The 17149-nt window shown below is 43.1% G+C and overlaps 1 protein-coding gene across 5 annotated transcripts in view; it reads right to left on the minus strand.

Annotated features, from left to right (window-relative positions):
* The window catches only part of SPATA13 (spermatogenesis associated 13), a 159548-nt gene that overhangs the window by 47890 nt on the left and 94509 nt on the right, over positions 1-17149 (minus strand). Inside the window, exon 1 of one of the 5 annotated variants that reach the window (XM_032991016.2) lies at positions 1693-1748. The exons of the other annotated variants lie outside the window; for them this stretch is intronic. The gene's annotated coding sequence lies outside the window, so the exon portion shown is untranslated. Of the gene's footprint in view, positions 1-1692; positions 1749-17149 lie in introns of those variants that run through there. 5 annotated transcript variants of the gene reach the window in all.

Raw genomic sequence — 17149 nt, forward strand, 5'->3', positions numbered from 1 at the left:
AGTGGTGAGGAGAAGGCATTCGTAACTTCCTCGAAGTATAATTGCATTAATTAGCAATTTAAGAGACCAGCATAATTTCAGCATGTACTTGTTTCTGTAATGCTTAACAAGCTAATAAATTCAATATGACTAACACACCCACCTTACAGCACTAAATATAACTCCCATACACACTTAGAGAAACCCCTAACAACAACAATCCAGTCTTCCTCCTCAGGGCACTCCACACTGAGCCCCAAAAGAAGTTTTCACCCAAAAAAACAAGCATGTCCATCAAGTGCCATCTAATCCTCAAACAGTAAGAAAGGAAGAGGAAAACACACATTTTTTTTTCTGCACTTGTTGCTGTCAGAACACTGCATGACACTCAACTGCCTTGTCTGTCCCCTAGCAGGCAAACCTGAGTTACATCAAGTGCACAGCGAAGTATTTTTCCCCTAGCCAAAGAAAACAAGGTTCAGAAGCACACAAAGCCAGAAGCCTGCCTATGCTGTCATGACAGCGTGATGAAAACTTGAATTTGGAAGTGACCAGATCCTCCGTGACCACGACGTGCTGTGTAAGGGGAGATCCCCCCTGAGGCCGAGCCTGGGAGATCCAGCAGCCCAAACCACACCCGGGGGGCTTGGGAAAGCGGTGTGGGGACTGCCGGCCATGCCCCCCCTCCTGCCCTGACCAGGGGTCGCGGGAGCAGGCAGGTGCTTGCACCACTATGCTACACACCGCCCAGAAACTACTGGGATGCCCAGTCCAAAACCGGCACCGTCTTAAAAACAAAGGTCATGGCACGGTTCCCTCTGCAAGGGCCAGTGAGATCTTCACAAACCTACCACTGCCTGGGCGGGGGGAAACGATGGACACCCACCCCCCCCCCCCGCTCTGAAACGAGGAGAGAAAACGTACAGCTGTGCTTGCGGGACAAAGGTAGCCCCGGCCCCTTCTTTGTCTGCTTCCCACCCAAGTGGCCGCGGGGGCTCCGTGGGCCAGCAGGAATGGGGGGGGGGAAACGGGGGGGTGGCCCCTGGCAAGTGGAGTCCCCCCCCCCGCCTGCAAGAGATGCAAAAGCCTGTCGGGATTTTTCATCGCGATAAGACTGCAGCGAGCGGGCCCGGGGAGCGGCGGCAGACCCCGCACAGGCGAACCCCGACCACCCCGCGAAACGCGGGAGTTTTTGAAGCCCGTCTTTACCGTTTTTAAGGCTGCTCCCTCCTGAGTGCACTTTAAAGGGAGTTTTGCGACCCTCTCCGTCCCTCTGGGGATAAAAGGGTTTTCTTGTGAAATCCCCCTCGCCGCTGTTTTTAATCCCCTTTCATTCCCAGGGTCGCGGCGGGAGCCTGCCGGGCTGCGAGGCAGGGCCGAGCCCGGGCTGCCCCCGCCGCCCCCGGGGCCGGACAAAAACCCGCCGGGCACCGCAACCTCGGCCTGCCCTTGTGCTCTTATGCCGCTCGCAACTTTCCACGTGGGAAAAAAAAAAAAAATATATATAACAATAATGAGAACAAGGCGCTGCTCTCGGCAAGTAAGTTCCCAGAGCGAGCTGCTTTGGGAGAAACTGCACCTGAGCCGGCAGAAAGGCAGCGGGAGAGAGGCAGGAGGACAAAATACATTTGAAAAAATCAGCTCACGGCGCGGAGTCTGCGCCAACTTCCCCGCGATGCTGCCGGGAGGCGACCCGCGGCGCTGCGCCCTTACCTGGGGGGAGCCGGGGGACCCGGCCACCGCCGCCCGTCCCCGTCCCCGCCGCCCGCTCCCGCATCGCTCTGGCAGCCGCCGCCGCGGAGGGCGGGGAGCGCCGCGCACACGGCAGCGGCGGCCCGGCGGGGCGGGGCGGGGCGGGGCGGGGCGGGAACCCCCCGCTCCTCCGGCCGCACCCCCCCCACCCCCGGGCCCCGGCCGCCCCCCCCCCCCGGGCCCCGGCCGCCCCCCCCCCCGGGCCCCGGCCGCCGCTCGGCGCCGCCCGCCCCCGAGGGACTCCCGGGGGGTCGGGGGGAGCCCTGCCCGCCCGCCGCCGTGAGTCGAGTACCTTCCAAATCTCGTCTGTGCCGCCCCCCGCCTCGCCTCACCGCTCGCTCCGCCTTGCGCTGCTCGCCCGTGGCGGCCCCGCCGCGTCCCACGGCCCACACGTGTCCCAGTTCTCCCCCCCTTCTCAAACAGGAGTTCGTTCACCCAGCTATCGGATGCCGGCTGCACAGTCCGCTTCCTTACGCGGTGTAACTGAGCCTGCTAGTAAACCTAGTATTTGCAAAAAGCCTCAGATCATCTGTCACTCTTCTTCACCCCAGCAAAGTATATTTAGTAGCCAGTTAAAACAACCTGTAACATAGGAATATATTTTTATTTAATATTTAAATTGGTCTGGGGCCCCACTGTGTTCGTGGTGCCAAACACAAATTTCTTACTAAAGAACAAACCAGTATATTTCCTAAGCGTGGTTTGTCTTACTAAGCTTAAAGACATGAATGGTTGAAAAGAAGTACTTGCCGGTCTGCAGAATACTCATGCTTGGTTCCCAGGCTGCCTTTCTGTTCCAAACCTGGGCAACTTTTTGGTTTTACAACTGTTTTCTCAGAGTTAGCAGCAAGAACAATATTTTATGCACAGTCTGAACAGCGTTCATATACTACAAGGGAAACGTTATTAGTATCTTACAGTCCCATGCTATGACTCCTGATAAAGACCCGTAACAGCTAGTAGTCCTTGTTCAAACAGTTTACTGTCTAAAACGATTTCTACACTTGGACTGGAGCTGTAGACATAATTAAAACTGTTTTAATGTAGCTCTGATAAGAGGCAAAATGAAAATGGGACAACACAGAGTGCATGGCAGAACAGACACCCTAAAGAAGTACCAAAGGCCGTCAGCCTCGCTGCCTCTCCTCTGAGACTGGTGTGACTGTACACGGTGTAATTACTTCTCTGGAGAGCAGTATAGATGTACTCTCAAAGGCAAGGTGTAGTTAGAGGATGAGGCAAACAAATGGGCTTAAGGGATGTAGGTCAAATGAGGTAGCAAATAACTCGGGGAGTGACCGCAGGATTCCCCGGCAGCCAGCAGCAGCAGGCCCAGCCTGATACCAGGCCGGGCCTTGCTGGCCTCGGCTTTATGGTATGCCCCGTGGAAGGAATGAGTTTTAAAGAATGGCTCAAATGAGGCAGTTGCTCTGCAGTGTTGGCCATGGGAAGGAAAGGGGGAATAGAGGAGTGGAAATGCTGACACAGTATGGAGAGGGTCCGTACGGCCCATGGCTGGTGACCTGTGTTAGCTTGGGACTACCTGGGGTAAATTCCCAAGTGCAGACGAGAATTAATGGGCTTTGGACCATGGGAAAAGGAAGTCTCTGAAGGGGGACTCAGTGAAGGTGCTGAAATGGCCAAGAGGATGACTTCAGCAGCATTATTAAGGGACATATTTCATTTCTATGAGACAAGAAGTGTATCAGAAGTTAACTTTTAAACCACTTTCAACAGGTCTTGCAAACTTATCTCACAACCTCCCTGGTATCTCTAGGTGTTTGTGCTGGTTGCTTAAAAATTTCTTAACTGTTTAAACCCGAATTTCAATGGATTTATATTCCTATGATCCTGCACATTCCTCTCCATAAATACCCCAGCCATATCCATCACATTCATTTTTTAATATCCTTTTTAATCCAGAAGTCCTCTCAGAGAAGGAATTTCCCAATTCCTCCTGTGTCCTCTATCTACCAGCTGGACAAAAAGACAAAGCAGAAAAACTATTGAGCTGAATTGAGCCACTAATTTGGGTCTCTCCTTTATCCAGCCAACAGTGTTTCTGAAACTTAAGAAGTTCTGATAACTTTGAGATCGGAACCCTTCTTTTAAATATATTAGAAGCTCATCAGCAGGTTAAAAACTGCTTGAGGAGACAGAAATGACACGAGCTGGTATTGCCAGAGTACTAACATGCTTGCAAGAACTTAATTTCCTTAAAAAGCTCACTTCAGATAATTAGGTAAGAATATATTTTATGTTGTATTCCTTAAGTGTCATTACATTTAATAAAGCAAATACCTAGAAAATTGCAATTACAGCGATAACAGTGTTTAGTCAGTTAGACATTTGTCAAGTTTCTAAAAGTAAATACTATAATTTTAATCTTCCAGACTTGTTTGTCAGAGATATTCAACTGGTAGGATGCTTCCACCCTCTTCTAACTCTTGCAGCTTCATTGGGTCAGACTGTCCTTCCACATGCATGTACTATTTAGCAAAGCATGGATGCAGCACACTGAAGAGTGTGTCTGAGAACAGGATTAACTTTCTGTACTGGAGACCAATAATTACCCAAATCTTTTCTTAATCTGAATTATTATTTTGTTTAAAGGCTGGAAAGTGTGTATAGTATTCAAGTGCCTTCACACCAAGGTTTAGTAAAATGATGCAAAGCAAAATTTATCAACAGGATCGCCATGATAAAGAAGGGAGATCACTCTTCTGACTATAAAGTGCTTTCCAGTTTCTTATAATATTTGAAGAAAAACAAGCCACAGTGTTTCGTCAAAGTTACACACCAAAGTTTCAGTAGATTAGTCCTTCCTATATAAAGGTTTTTCTACAATCCTAAAAAAGCAAAATGTCATCCAAATTTCTGATTTAAAAGAAGTGCTTTTGAAGTGGCATTCCTGGCTGGTTTTCCAGCTTTGGTGTTTCTTGAGAAGATTAATAGTATTTGCCACTAAGAATGCTTGAAAAGGTGTAAAGAAGAACAAATTTGCAGCACTTTCATAGGTATTTCTGAAAAACTGAGCTATACAATGTGTTATTTACAGGCTAATAGTTTGACTCCAGATGATTAACAAAGGCTGCAGTGAACTGAGAGACAGTGCCAGCATTACATGTTATGGTTGACCAAGTACTGCAATTTATGAAGAACTCCAAGAATAAATTCCAAATTGGTATACGCACAAGATTTTTAATGGTGATTTTACAATGCTCATCACACTTACAGCAACAAAAATGAAACGCTTGTTTTAGGAGCTCTAAGTCTGTAATTTAAAAGAGGTTTAATGCGCATGTGACAAGGAATGAAAAGGATTATTCCAAGTGTAATACAGGTGGGAAAGGCTTACAAAAAATGCGACATGGTATAGAGTTTGAATGATGAAGTAATAGCACCCCTCCACAACTTTTAATAGTACATGATACTTCTTTCTCAGAATAGCAAAAGGCACATTTATGTAATAAGTCACTTAAATCTGAAAAGTCTAAGTGAGAATGTTCTGTTCTATTTAGTTTAGAAATCCTCTCTTCCACTCCCACAACTCTATTATTTCTTTCATGGTTCTTTATAAATACTTTCTAAAAGTCCATTTTAGAGTAGTGATTTTTTTAAAAAGTACTCTTATAAAAGCACAAAGAAGAGCCAGAAGGAATAATTTCAGGAAAGCATAAAAGGATTTGTCCTACTTCAACAGCTGTTGGGCAAGATGGCAAAGGAAGTGACTCTAAGACATACTCTGAATTTATGAGTGATCAAATGTAATTATTAAAATGCAAGATTGCTGAAATAAGAGATGCCTGTGCTTTAAACAACAGTGTCCTTTCCAGGCTGCAGTACAAAGCTAATGCTCTAGTTCTGCAATCTACCCCTTCCTTTTACATCCCAGGCAAAGACTCTCCTGCAAGCAATTAACCTCCAAGGAATCTTTACATACTGACAGGTCCCACAGGGGGAATTAAGCTGAGTCATATATCTGTTGAAGTTAAAGGCAACTCCCCCCACCAACATCACTGGGAGCAGAATCAAGATCTCAATTTGTTCAGTTTAGAAATCAGGGAAGAGTAGTATGTTTGTGTATGTAAGCTCAAACTAGCATAGGCTGCTAATTATTTTCTTCTGGTTTATATATAAACTGTGAAATTAATGTACGATTTTTCCATTTGTGTATATCTGTAACAAAATTAGCAGTAATAAATTGAAAGGGATTTTCCAAATTCAAGACCTTTGTCGTCTTGGCACTGAAAAAATCCATTCCAGAAAATGAATCATGTTGCTAAGGAAAACACTCAAAGGACAGCTTGGGTTAAATTGCTGTATTAACTTCTTAATTTGCCCAGTGAAAGTCCTCATTGCCCCTGTGCAGAAAGCTGGTATGTTAGGCCAGTTCCTGTTGCATTTACTTTGCTGCTGATAAAGGCAATTACTCACCAAAGTGAGAAACGTTTATCACAGTCCATTCTAAATCACAACACACAACAAACTGGTTTTCCCTCTAATCTTCTTTTAAATGTGCATTGCTGAGGTTGTTCCGCTGACCTTGCTCAGCTCGGTTAATCTAGGGAGAACACAATAGCCCGATGGAGTGACGCCATCGATGAAAAATGACCCTTGGGTACCAGGTTACCATTATCCCATCTCTGAGTTGCTCTTACTCACCCACCTACACCATTACAGCTGCATGCAACTTAATGATGGCTTCAGCCTTTCAGGCTGCTAGAATGCTATTTATAACCCCACGGGGTCTGACTGAGATGCTATTCTTTCTCCCCATCCTCAAGAGGCATTATTCAGACAGCATGACATGAAGAGATGGCTGGTACTACAGAACAGCAGTTTCCAATAAACAGATCATTGTGTTTAAACATAAAGAAGACTTCCAGTTACCAATTAGGAAGCCTGAATTCCACCTTTATTTTGTGCCTCACAAAGTGCAAGATGTAGGAAGGAAAAAGACTGTGAAGATGTAAAGTAGACACAAATAGGAAGGAGAGGAAATTAGTAAAAGAAAAAAAAAAACAACATTTTTTTTCTCTACCATCTATATTTTTTTCTTGAAAAAAGTTAGATTATCTGTTAGATGGATGCACATTAAAGTGATATGAGCTAGTTGGGAGGAAAGAGTGTGACCTCAGAGAGTTGGAATTGTCCCACTCCGCAGCCATTTGCTTTCTAGTCCTTCTCTGCCATCCCGTCCGATGTCACACCCCTTGCTCAGTGTCTGATGGCCCTACAGCCATTCTGTATTTATTCTCCCTGCTTGAAATAATAGCATGTAAAAGTGACTATTAAGAGCTCTTTATCAACTGTCTTCCCCACCCACTTAATTACCCGGCTATCCCATCCTCTCTATTCAAAACTGTCCTTCAAGAATTACCTGAGGATATGGAGGTGCCTTGTTATGCAACCAGGAGGCCAAAATAAATCAGTGGAAAAATAAGTAGATAGAGAAAGGGCCTTGAGGAGTTTGAGGTCTGAGGACCACCTGCATCGGGTGTTTGTGCAGCTCAGGCCAGGCCTTGGAATGACAGTGAGGAGGATCTGACACACTTTATTCATTTTTGTGTGTGAGCTGTAGCAAGGGGCTGTGCATGGGTTTATTTGATTTCTGAGTGATGGTGCTTCTCCCTGAGCTCGGGGAGGAAGCACAAGCATCACCCAGTCCTCACTTAGATAATTCAGCTGTGCTGAAGAGAGCAGGGATACATCAGTATCACAGGGGTACAGAGTCCATCAGGTATTAGAAAAGATGAAAACACCTTAAAAGTGAAGCAGGTCGTGGACTTCACTAAGAATGATGCCACATCAGTAGAAATTACACAAAGTTATATAAGATCATCTTGCTTCTGATGCTTAATTATAATAAAATAACAGGTGTCTGTAGAATAATTGGCCTAATGTGATGCAAGAGAAATACCCAACTGGTGGTAGTGCAGCTGTGCACCTTAGTTAACTCTGTGCTGGCCAGGGCAAAAAGCCCTGAACAATTAGAGCTTTTCATGTGTTCATAAGGTCAGAACAGTGACTATCTCAGTAAGATTAAGAAAAGGAGAAACAGGTAGTGATTGGGGGGAATCATTGGGGCTTGTTGTTGTTGTTAAGAGGAGGCAGTCCTGATTCATGTGGTTCAAGAATCACACAGGTGGGTTTTTTTCAATTAGTATCAGTACTTTACTTTGTTTAATCTCTTTTTTACAATGACAAACTTCTTGTCTTTGTTACAGTCTGAAGTAAATTAACATTCATGGGCACATTTCTTGTGCCAGAAGATTGATTACCATCTCCACCATGTTTCTCTTTCAGACAGAAAAAAAAGAAATCTTGCTAATTCTACCTCCGGTTTGTCAATAACTTATACGTTTTGTTTGAATTTATGCTATCAAGAATCATGTGGAATGGAAAAGCTAGAAAAAAAACAGTTTGAACAAAGTGGATAACAGTGAAGTGCTAAAACATTTACATTTTAGGCCTTTTCAATAAAATTTGAGCTCTGAATGTATTCTGCCTGAAAACTTCAAAGCAGTGATAAGCCTTTAGTCATCCCTCTGTTTCTCTGGTGTTGTAGTAACTAATTATCTTCTTCATTATTAATACTAAAGAGTATTTTTTTAAAACATGGATGATCAAATTTAAGAAAACTTTTTATTTTGACAGGAAAAGAAGTTACATGACTTTAAAGATGCAGAAAACACATGATGCTGCTCACTCGAAAACTTACTTCTCTAGACAAGGAATCAGACACACACAAATTTATAAACTCTGGGCTTGCTTACTGGTCCTGTTAAAAATAACCATGCATACTAAATGATTTCTTTTATCATCAGGATAGTCCAGGAAATCGCTTGTGGCCTGATGTTATTTGTAATGTAATTGCTTCTAGGAGGCAATACAAATAATACATATTGACTGCCTCTATAAGATACTGCAGCTGCACAAGTTAGTCAGATTTTGGTGGGGAACCAGAAGATTTTTTTAAGATCAGAACATCCGAATCGTGCAGCTGTCTTCCTATTAGAACAGCGTGGAAGAAAACCTAACTTTGGTAGCCTGGCACAGAGGTAGTTATGTATATCTAAGGTGCCAAATGGCATAATTGTCTGAAACAGGGCGGGACTGGAACCAGTGCCCCAAGAGACCTTTATGCCCATTGGCTCAAACCCATATTCATATGAGAAGAGGTTAAATAACTCTCAATTTTACCAGCCCCAAAAGCAACAGTAAATTACCCAGAAAAAATGAAACCCTCATCTCAGACAGGAAAGATGTCTTTATAACTGAGCTGGGGAAGAGAGATTCTGGATTTTGTTTCTCTCTGACCTTGGCAGTTCAGCATACTTGTCTCAGCTTAAGTGCCATATGTGTAAAATAAGTGATGATAGGAGTAGTACCATATAACCTATGGGCCTGCAAGGACAAATCCATCAGTGCTCCTCTGGCACTTTGATGCTTACGGTGATGAGAGCTATAAAAAGTGTATGGACTGAGAAAATAATCCATTATCTGCCCATGCAGAGGACAAACCCTAAATTCCAATTTTTTGAAAGGAGTTCAGACTAAAGTGCCCATTTCAAAACTCAATTGCCTGTTTTGATGATGGTCCATTAATCTTCTAAACTGGAGTTTGCGGATGTGACTAATAATTTATGTCTTGTAAGAGCAGAGGGTAGCTCTGAACCTGAAAGATTATCCATTTCCTTACTACAAAAGTTAATTTACATTGGTGAGCTGTCTTTGCCTAAACATTGAAAACAGCAAAATGGACACTTCAGTTTCTGTCAGTCACACTGTCCTTTTTAAAAAGACCTTGTTAAACTTCAGGTTAAGAGAATCTAATGAGAAAAACCTTAGCAGCCATTCCCTCAACACACTGGGCTACCTAATTAAAATGCTAAATTGGAGATGCGAGACATGTTTCCAGCATGAAAGGGAGGCAGTTTGCACCAATTCTGTCCTAGGATTGTCTTTTGTCTAAGCAATACTAAATACCTGAGTCAGATCTCTTCTCACCTCTCGCTTTTCATGACATAATTCAGCAAACGCTCTGTTTCTGTGCCAGGACTGGAACGGCTGTTTTGCTCTCTCCTGTCACCACACGCTGACCCAGAGATGCTGTCGCTCCCCACAGACCTGCCACGGTTCACATCATCTCCTCTGATCTGCCTGGTCTCTACAGATGAAGGTAGAAGCGATGGCTCAAGCGAACCTAAGAGCATGCCACCACCTAAAGGGAGAGATGCTGGACCTCCCTTCTGTTTCTTCCTGCCAGGCTGTGAGTTGAACCAGCTCCCCTGGCTGCACCCAAGCTGTTGCAGGGTAGGAGGTGGAAGTAAGCATCCAAGGGCAGGGAGAAGAGCACAGGAAGGCAAGTGGAAACTCCTTCCACAAGCAATGGGACTCCTGAAACGGCTCCAGACTCCAAGTGTGTCTCAGGAACTGCCCAGAAGTGCTGTGAATTGGAAAGGGCTGGGAGAAGGTGGGAGTATCCTCAGCTTGTTCCCCATGTGCTGTGTTTCAAGAGCCATAGGGTGCCAAGGCATGGGGGTGTGAGGTGGGTGGGTAGATGGTGGTGCCGGGTGGGTGTCTGCAGCAGGTTTGCAAAAGAGACACACAGAATTTTGTGGCAACATCACAAACAGGAAATATTTTTAAGTATGTACTCTGGAAAAGCAGGGAAATGCTTTCTCCAGAAAATGGTTAATTTTTTATGAAATACTGTTTTGTCAAATTCAGAGATTAAAACCAATCATTAAGGTAAATAGAGATTTTAGTCTGCTTTATCTTCAGTCTCTGATTCAGTTCCAGCTCCACCACAAAAATAACGCAATATAGTCCCATTGCAAGGACATTGGGATTGCTCTATACCTTAAAAAATACTGTTTGTAAAATAACTCAGTAAGGATGCCATCTAACTCTTTCTTGATGCAGCAAAAAATTTGGCAGGCCAATCTATGCTTGATTAGTTTTTCAGTCTCATTGGTAGGACAAACACTGTGTAGAGGCTAACCTTTAGCATTACGTTGAAATCAGTCGGTTTACAACCTGCTTTCACCAGCCTCGACAGCAGCAGGGAACAGGGTCTCCCTGTGCGCGTTTGCAGCCAAGCCATATGCAGCATATGTTCAGCTGAGCCACTGGTGACACCCCCTGTCAGCATCTGGTAATTTTCCTACCGAGGAGGAGATATACTTGAAAGCTTTAACTCTGAAAGACCTGAAGACTCATAGATAAATGCATTCCAAAATTGTTTTTTTAACCAAAGAGTCAGAGGTGCACCTTTATAACAAGCCAATTTCAGCTGACTGGAGAGTCAGCTTTATACTTCACCATACCAGGGCAAGAGAAGATGCTTAATTTATCATAAATCCTGCTCTCGTTCAGCTGATAAACAGCTTCCAGTGTTCAGTGATACTGCTGCCTGAGAAACACTGAAATAACAGCCATGGCGCTCCATGCACAATATTCTACATCTTGATTTTCCACCATTTAAGCCACATACATCATACAAACACTTGGAAATTATTCAGAACTGACTATTGCAGTTTTCGTTGTTCTGAAGTCTTAGTAAAAGGGGATGGAGGGATTTCAGGCTCTCCAGAGAAAGAAATGCTTTCTAAGGCTTGCAATGAGACATAGCAACTTCTACTAAATCATTCAATGTCCTAATGAAGGATATTCTCCACTCTCACCAGTCTTGCTTCTCTCATTGCTGAGGACACCAAAGCTACAACACTGTTACTAGTAGAAACCAACATGTAATTTTTATCCAAATCTCATTTTACTGGACCCTCTGAGCTTTTGAGACGTTATTATTCCAGATTTAACCTGGTATTAAATGAGAGAAGAGTGAAATCCAGGCTTTACAGCAAGTATTAAACAGCTTTGCTAACACCTAGTAATGAAAGGGAATTAGGATACAACCAACCCCAGCCTCATTTCCCCTAAACCAGGAGCTATTTTCCCAGGGAGGATATTGAGTACTTGTGACTACTTTCTGCTGCAATATTCTTACATGGGATCATGTGGTGCCTTCATCCTATGCTGAAAGTTTTGGAAAATACTTCATTGACATCAGCAGTCCACTTTGGTTCCCATAAACTTCTACCTCTTTTCCCACTTCCTTTTAATGGGTAAACAACTCTAAAATTCTTAGTGTTGCTAGCTTAGCTAATTGTGCTTAAAGTTACACAGAATCCTCTAATTTACTAAAGATTCCTAAAACCTCAGTTTTGTTTGGGTTTTTTGCTTATTTCCCAGAAAAGCACAGCAGCCAACTTGACAGCCATTACTCCAAGAAAACTGGCAGTCAGCAGATTGTTTAAGCCTCAGACTACTTACGTACTGATTTCATATCCTAATTTCAGTTAGAGTACATCGCCAGAGCTGTGATCTTGCAAGTGCTTTACGTATGTGATTCTCTGCTATTGTATGCTTTAAATCACACTGATCTCGAGATAATACACGCATAAATGTGTGTGCAACTGATAGTTAACTTGTAGGAGTCAGGGCAAAGGCCAGCAGTGTGATTGCTTATTTTGAAAAGACATGGCTATTAACACACAGGTGTATTTGAATTAAAGTGAGATTCCTCCAACAGCTGCTAGAACAGAACTGTGCCTTGCTTTCTGGACGACCTTGTCTGCAAGCAAAATTCAGGCTGAGTTTTTAGTTCCAAATTACCACCAGTTGCAGGTGATACCAGGAACAAAATCAAAGAGCATATCCTTGCTTGCCTAGCATGACAGGGTGTTGAACAGGGAAGGCAGGGGCTGCCCTGTCGGAAGTAATTTTCCTTGCTTGTAGATGGAATTAAACCCCACTGCTTAAAGGTTTCAGGTCCTGTGTTGTTTTTTGTTTTTTTTTTTTTTTTTCCTTGCAAACAATGGAGGATTATGGTCTTCATCTGCATACAAAACAGAAAGAGTAACTTTTTAGAAACGGTATGCTGCAGCACTTTTTCTGTGCCAAATATATCTGAATTTACAACACAAACTAATGCCACACTCCTCTGCCAAAACAAGCTTCAGAGAAAGAATAATAATTAATACTGTAGTTTGCACAGGCTACAGTACATCTTGGTCTCGTCAAGATACATTTGGCCGCTAAATAATAATCGTGGCTTCCCAAAACGTAAGCAACAGATTGACTTAGTACCCTTTGGTGAAGCCTACCTTTCAAAACGCCCGACTCACAGCGCAGGACAGCGCTCCAGCCCCGTGCCATCGGCGACAGGGCCCCGGTGCAGGCAGGGTCTCGGCTCCGTGGCTGGGTGGGCTTCTGCCCAGGGGGGCTCCAGAAAGCTGGGGTCATGGCAGGGAGTCTGCCCCCCAGTGCCACTGCCAGTGGGATCCCCTCGAAGTCACAGTGCACAGAGCGCGCTGTTGTAGGGCGTGTAAGTGCGGCGATGAGTAATGCCCAAATGGCTTTGCTACATGAACGGCACAGACTATCTGCAACTCTAAAAACCACATACACTTTAACAGAGGGGCAAAGCGCACCGCAGCCAACACACAAAAGATTAAATATTAGTCTCAGTCATGGTTTTGCACTTAACTGGAACAACTAATAAAGCCATAATTGTAAAATATAATTAATTACCACCATACATACCTAAATGTTTATGTCTTCCAGCAGCCATTAACTACAAGATCTGTTGTTCTGGATAAGATTTAATCTAAATGTATGAAAGTCCATTGCACAAAATACTGCCCAGTTATGGTATGAACCTTGTTCCGGAAAACTTGTTTAGTTTTTGAAAGAGCCTGTTGTTGCCCAGATCCAGGGCTCAGTCCTGTGAGGTGCTGAGCACCCTGTAAGCCCTTAAACACTGCTGGGAGGAAAAGGGACTCAGCAGGATCCAGAAGCAGTCGGTACCTTGCAAGTTTGAGTTGTAAGTTAATACATAACAAGTGGCTGCACAGCGGTGTGTGAAATCAGCAAGTTAAACATACACTTAAAATAACTGTAACAAGAGAGAAGCAAGCATTTTTACAGGTGTGTTTCATTAAAGTCTTTGTGCTGAGTAGTCTCATATGCAGCATTCCTACATATTTACCATATGAAAGCAAAGGTCTGGGGAGTGTTCTGGTGAAAGTAAAATTAAGCAGTCAAGGCAGAAATAACCTAAAATTGCAGCCAAAGACTTCTTGTTAAATATTGTGCAAACTATGAGCTGGTTATTATCAGCTGGAATCTACCCTGAGCAAGCTGCACCTGACAACGTGGGCAAAATGGATGACCCAGAATGGCACAGGCTAAATACACATCCACAAAAATGAAAATTAAAATGAGCCTCGAAACTTTACCACCCAGCCCTAGTATTTGCAGGTGTCAGCAGCCGAACCAAAGGCCAAAATCATACCTGGTCTTACCTGGTCATTTACTGTAACAAATGAAAGAGGCACAAATCAAAGGTGTAATTATGTCTTTGAGAGCTGCAGAGTGCCACAGGAAAGTAAGAGGGTGTGCAGAAGGCAGGGCAGGTGGGGAGCTGAGTTATCCCAGCGGCAGAACAGCGCAGTGCAGAAACCCAGATAGATGCCTGCCGGAAAGATGGGACCTGTGCATCCCGGCTTTTGCTGCCTGGTGTGCAGGGGGAGCAACGACACTCTCCTAGAGACCCACATTTATCCCGAGAGCCTGGCATCACATACAGAAATGTAGAGTGCCCCTGGCTTTGTGCTCTCCAGTCAGAAGGACCTGTACAGCTCCCTCCTATATATCCCTATGCAGAAGACGAATTTATATGTAACAGAAGATCTACTAGATTGTGATTCAATCTTCTCCTTTCCTCCCCAGAAGAAACAGCAGCTTCCAACTGTGTTTTTTTTTCTGAATTAGAGCAGCAAGATATGGAGAATAACTGCAGTTGTGAATGCAAGAGAACACTAATTCAAAGATAAATTAATTTCTGTCTTACATTTCTTGGAGTTATTCTGTGAATAATCACAAGGCAATTTTATATTCATGTCTTAAAAGTCGAAATGTCAGCAGATTTCCTTAATAATAGATTTACATATCCAGGATAATTTTCAAAACCTAATTAATAATTTATAATGAAGTATGAGATGTCATGTATGTCTTATGCAGTAATTTGAAATTCAGATATTATTCAATTCCCAATTATTAGCTACATTCATTTTAGCTGAAAGCCCTGCTGGAATCTCAGTATCAAGAAAATTAACTGTATGAGAATATAAAGACAGAACTACAGCTCCACAATGTTTGATTTATGCTCAAAGTCTTCAGCGAATAGAAGAAAGCAAGCTCCTCACTGCCACACTCTTCTCATGCAAGGCTGGGCTTTTACCATCCTCAGCCTTCTGAGTCAGATACACGGTCCATTAAAGTTAAGGGGACTTTCTTCTTTGCTTCTGTAAAGCTTTAAGTAAAGATTATCGTTAAGGCTAAGTCCAAGCAATTTTCTTAGTCTCAGATCACTCACCAGGGTGCTCATCTAGGATGTTACCATATGAATGTTGATTCTGATCATGGTATGGGGGGGGGAGGAAGTGAAGAAAATACCACATCTTGCTTTGTGGTTTGAAATTTTAGGAGATACTGAAATGCAAATAATATTACATGGCACGAGTCAATCTCCAGGCACTTCACAAGTGCAAAGAGAAGGACCAGGATTCAGGTTTTTTTAAAATAAAAAGGAAAAATGAAAATAATGAACAGAGACACAAATGTGATGAACGCCTTTTCTTGCATTTTCTGTTATTCCTGTCCATGGAACCTTGCATATGCTTAGGATACCAAATGCTGTTATAGAAGACAGACCGAAGTTTAGGGGGCTATATGACACTCAACTTTCTGGCAAGACTAGAAGCAAAGTCCAGTCTGGTTTTGGAAACTCAGTAGCTGAAATATCTTGATGAAGCATTTGCTTAGAGGACAATACATCATTATATTTGTACCTGAACTGTACCTACAGTCTCAGAATCTCCAAGTACTTTATAAACTTGAGTAAGTTAAACCCTTTGTGTGCATGAAGTCTGTTATAATATTTACATTTTTTTTTCAGAAATTTCCTTTAAATTTTGAGCATTTCAGATTTTGATCTGATGATTTGAGATGCTAACATCCAAAAGGTAGTCAAAATACAAAAACAGTGTTCAGTTTTTGGTGAAGAATATTATGGAGAACAAAGAACAATCAGACAATCAGAGTAAACTTGTATTAAAAAAATGTATTTTGTGCAAATCTCAAGAGTTGATTAGGACAGAAGCAGCCAAAACAGCAAGAGGAACCTACAGAAGGCCAATAATCAACCAGTCAGAATAACCTGGTTAAGAATTACCAGGACATCAGAACTATCCAGGCCTAATGACCCAGTTCTTAGAAGTGCAATACTTCCCTGTGCTATTTCCATTCTATGCTGTTGTATCCAGGTTTGTACTATAAACTACAAAAGCATATTTTTCCAAAATCCATGGGATTTAGGGGCTTGTTACCTACATAAGTCAAAGCAGAAATAGGGCAAGTGCATCTCAATGGAAAATAACTTCCTTGTCCCAAAACAATTTTTACTGTCTGAAATTGTGACAAAGAGGTTTGAAATCACTACCAAGAGAAATATAAATATCTGTCATACTTGAATATAAGCAGAGAAACTGAATAAATGTTCAACTGAGTGGAGTTTAGCAGAGTTATATGTTAGATGTGAGTACCTTCTATAGGTACATAGGTATATAGGTGTCTATATATATATATACACAGAATAGAAGGTTGGGTTGAGGTTGGAAGGAATCTCTGAAGATCATCTAGTCTAACTCCCCTGCTCAAAGGAGGGTCAGCTAGAGCAGGTTGCTCAGAGCCATGTCCTGTCAGGTTTTAAATAGAGTTTTTTGGAGTCTCCAAGGATGGAGACTCCACAACGTCTCTGGGCAGCCTGTTCCAGTGTTTGACCATGCTCACCATAAAAAACATTCCTTCTTCTGCTTAAATGAAACTTCCTGTATTTCAGTTTATGCCCATTGTCCCTTTCCTTTTTACCAGATACTACTGCGAAGTGTCTGGTTCCATTCACTTTATCCTATTTACCCCTTCACTCCCATCAGGTATTTATGCATATTAATCAGATCTCCCTGAACATTCTCTTCTTCAGCATGAGTGGTCCCCACTCTCTCAGCCTCTTGTCATGTATCAAATGCTGGAGTTGGTGTATCAGGTACTCCTCCCAGTTTTGTATCCCCTGCAAACTTGCTGAGGGTGCACTCTGTCCCATCAAACAGGTCATTAATGGAGAAGTTAAACAGTACTGGCCCCAGTACTGATGTCTGAGGTATACCACTAGTGACTGGCTTCCAGGTAGACTTCATGCCATTGATCACAAGTCTTTGAACCCAGCAGTTCAGCCAGTTTTAAATCCACCTGACTAACCACTTACCTAGTCCATACTTTACTTCATCAC

This window comes from Tyto alba, unplaced genomic scaffold, assembly GCF_018691265.1.
Source record: "Tyto alba isolate M040663 unplaced genomic scaffold, T.alba_DEE_v4.0 Super-Scaffold_2, whole genome shotgun sequence".
Taxonomy (NCBI): Eukaryota; Metazoa; Chordata; class Aves; order Strigiformes; family Tytonidae; genus Tyto; species Tyto alba.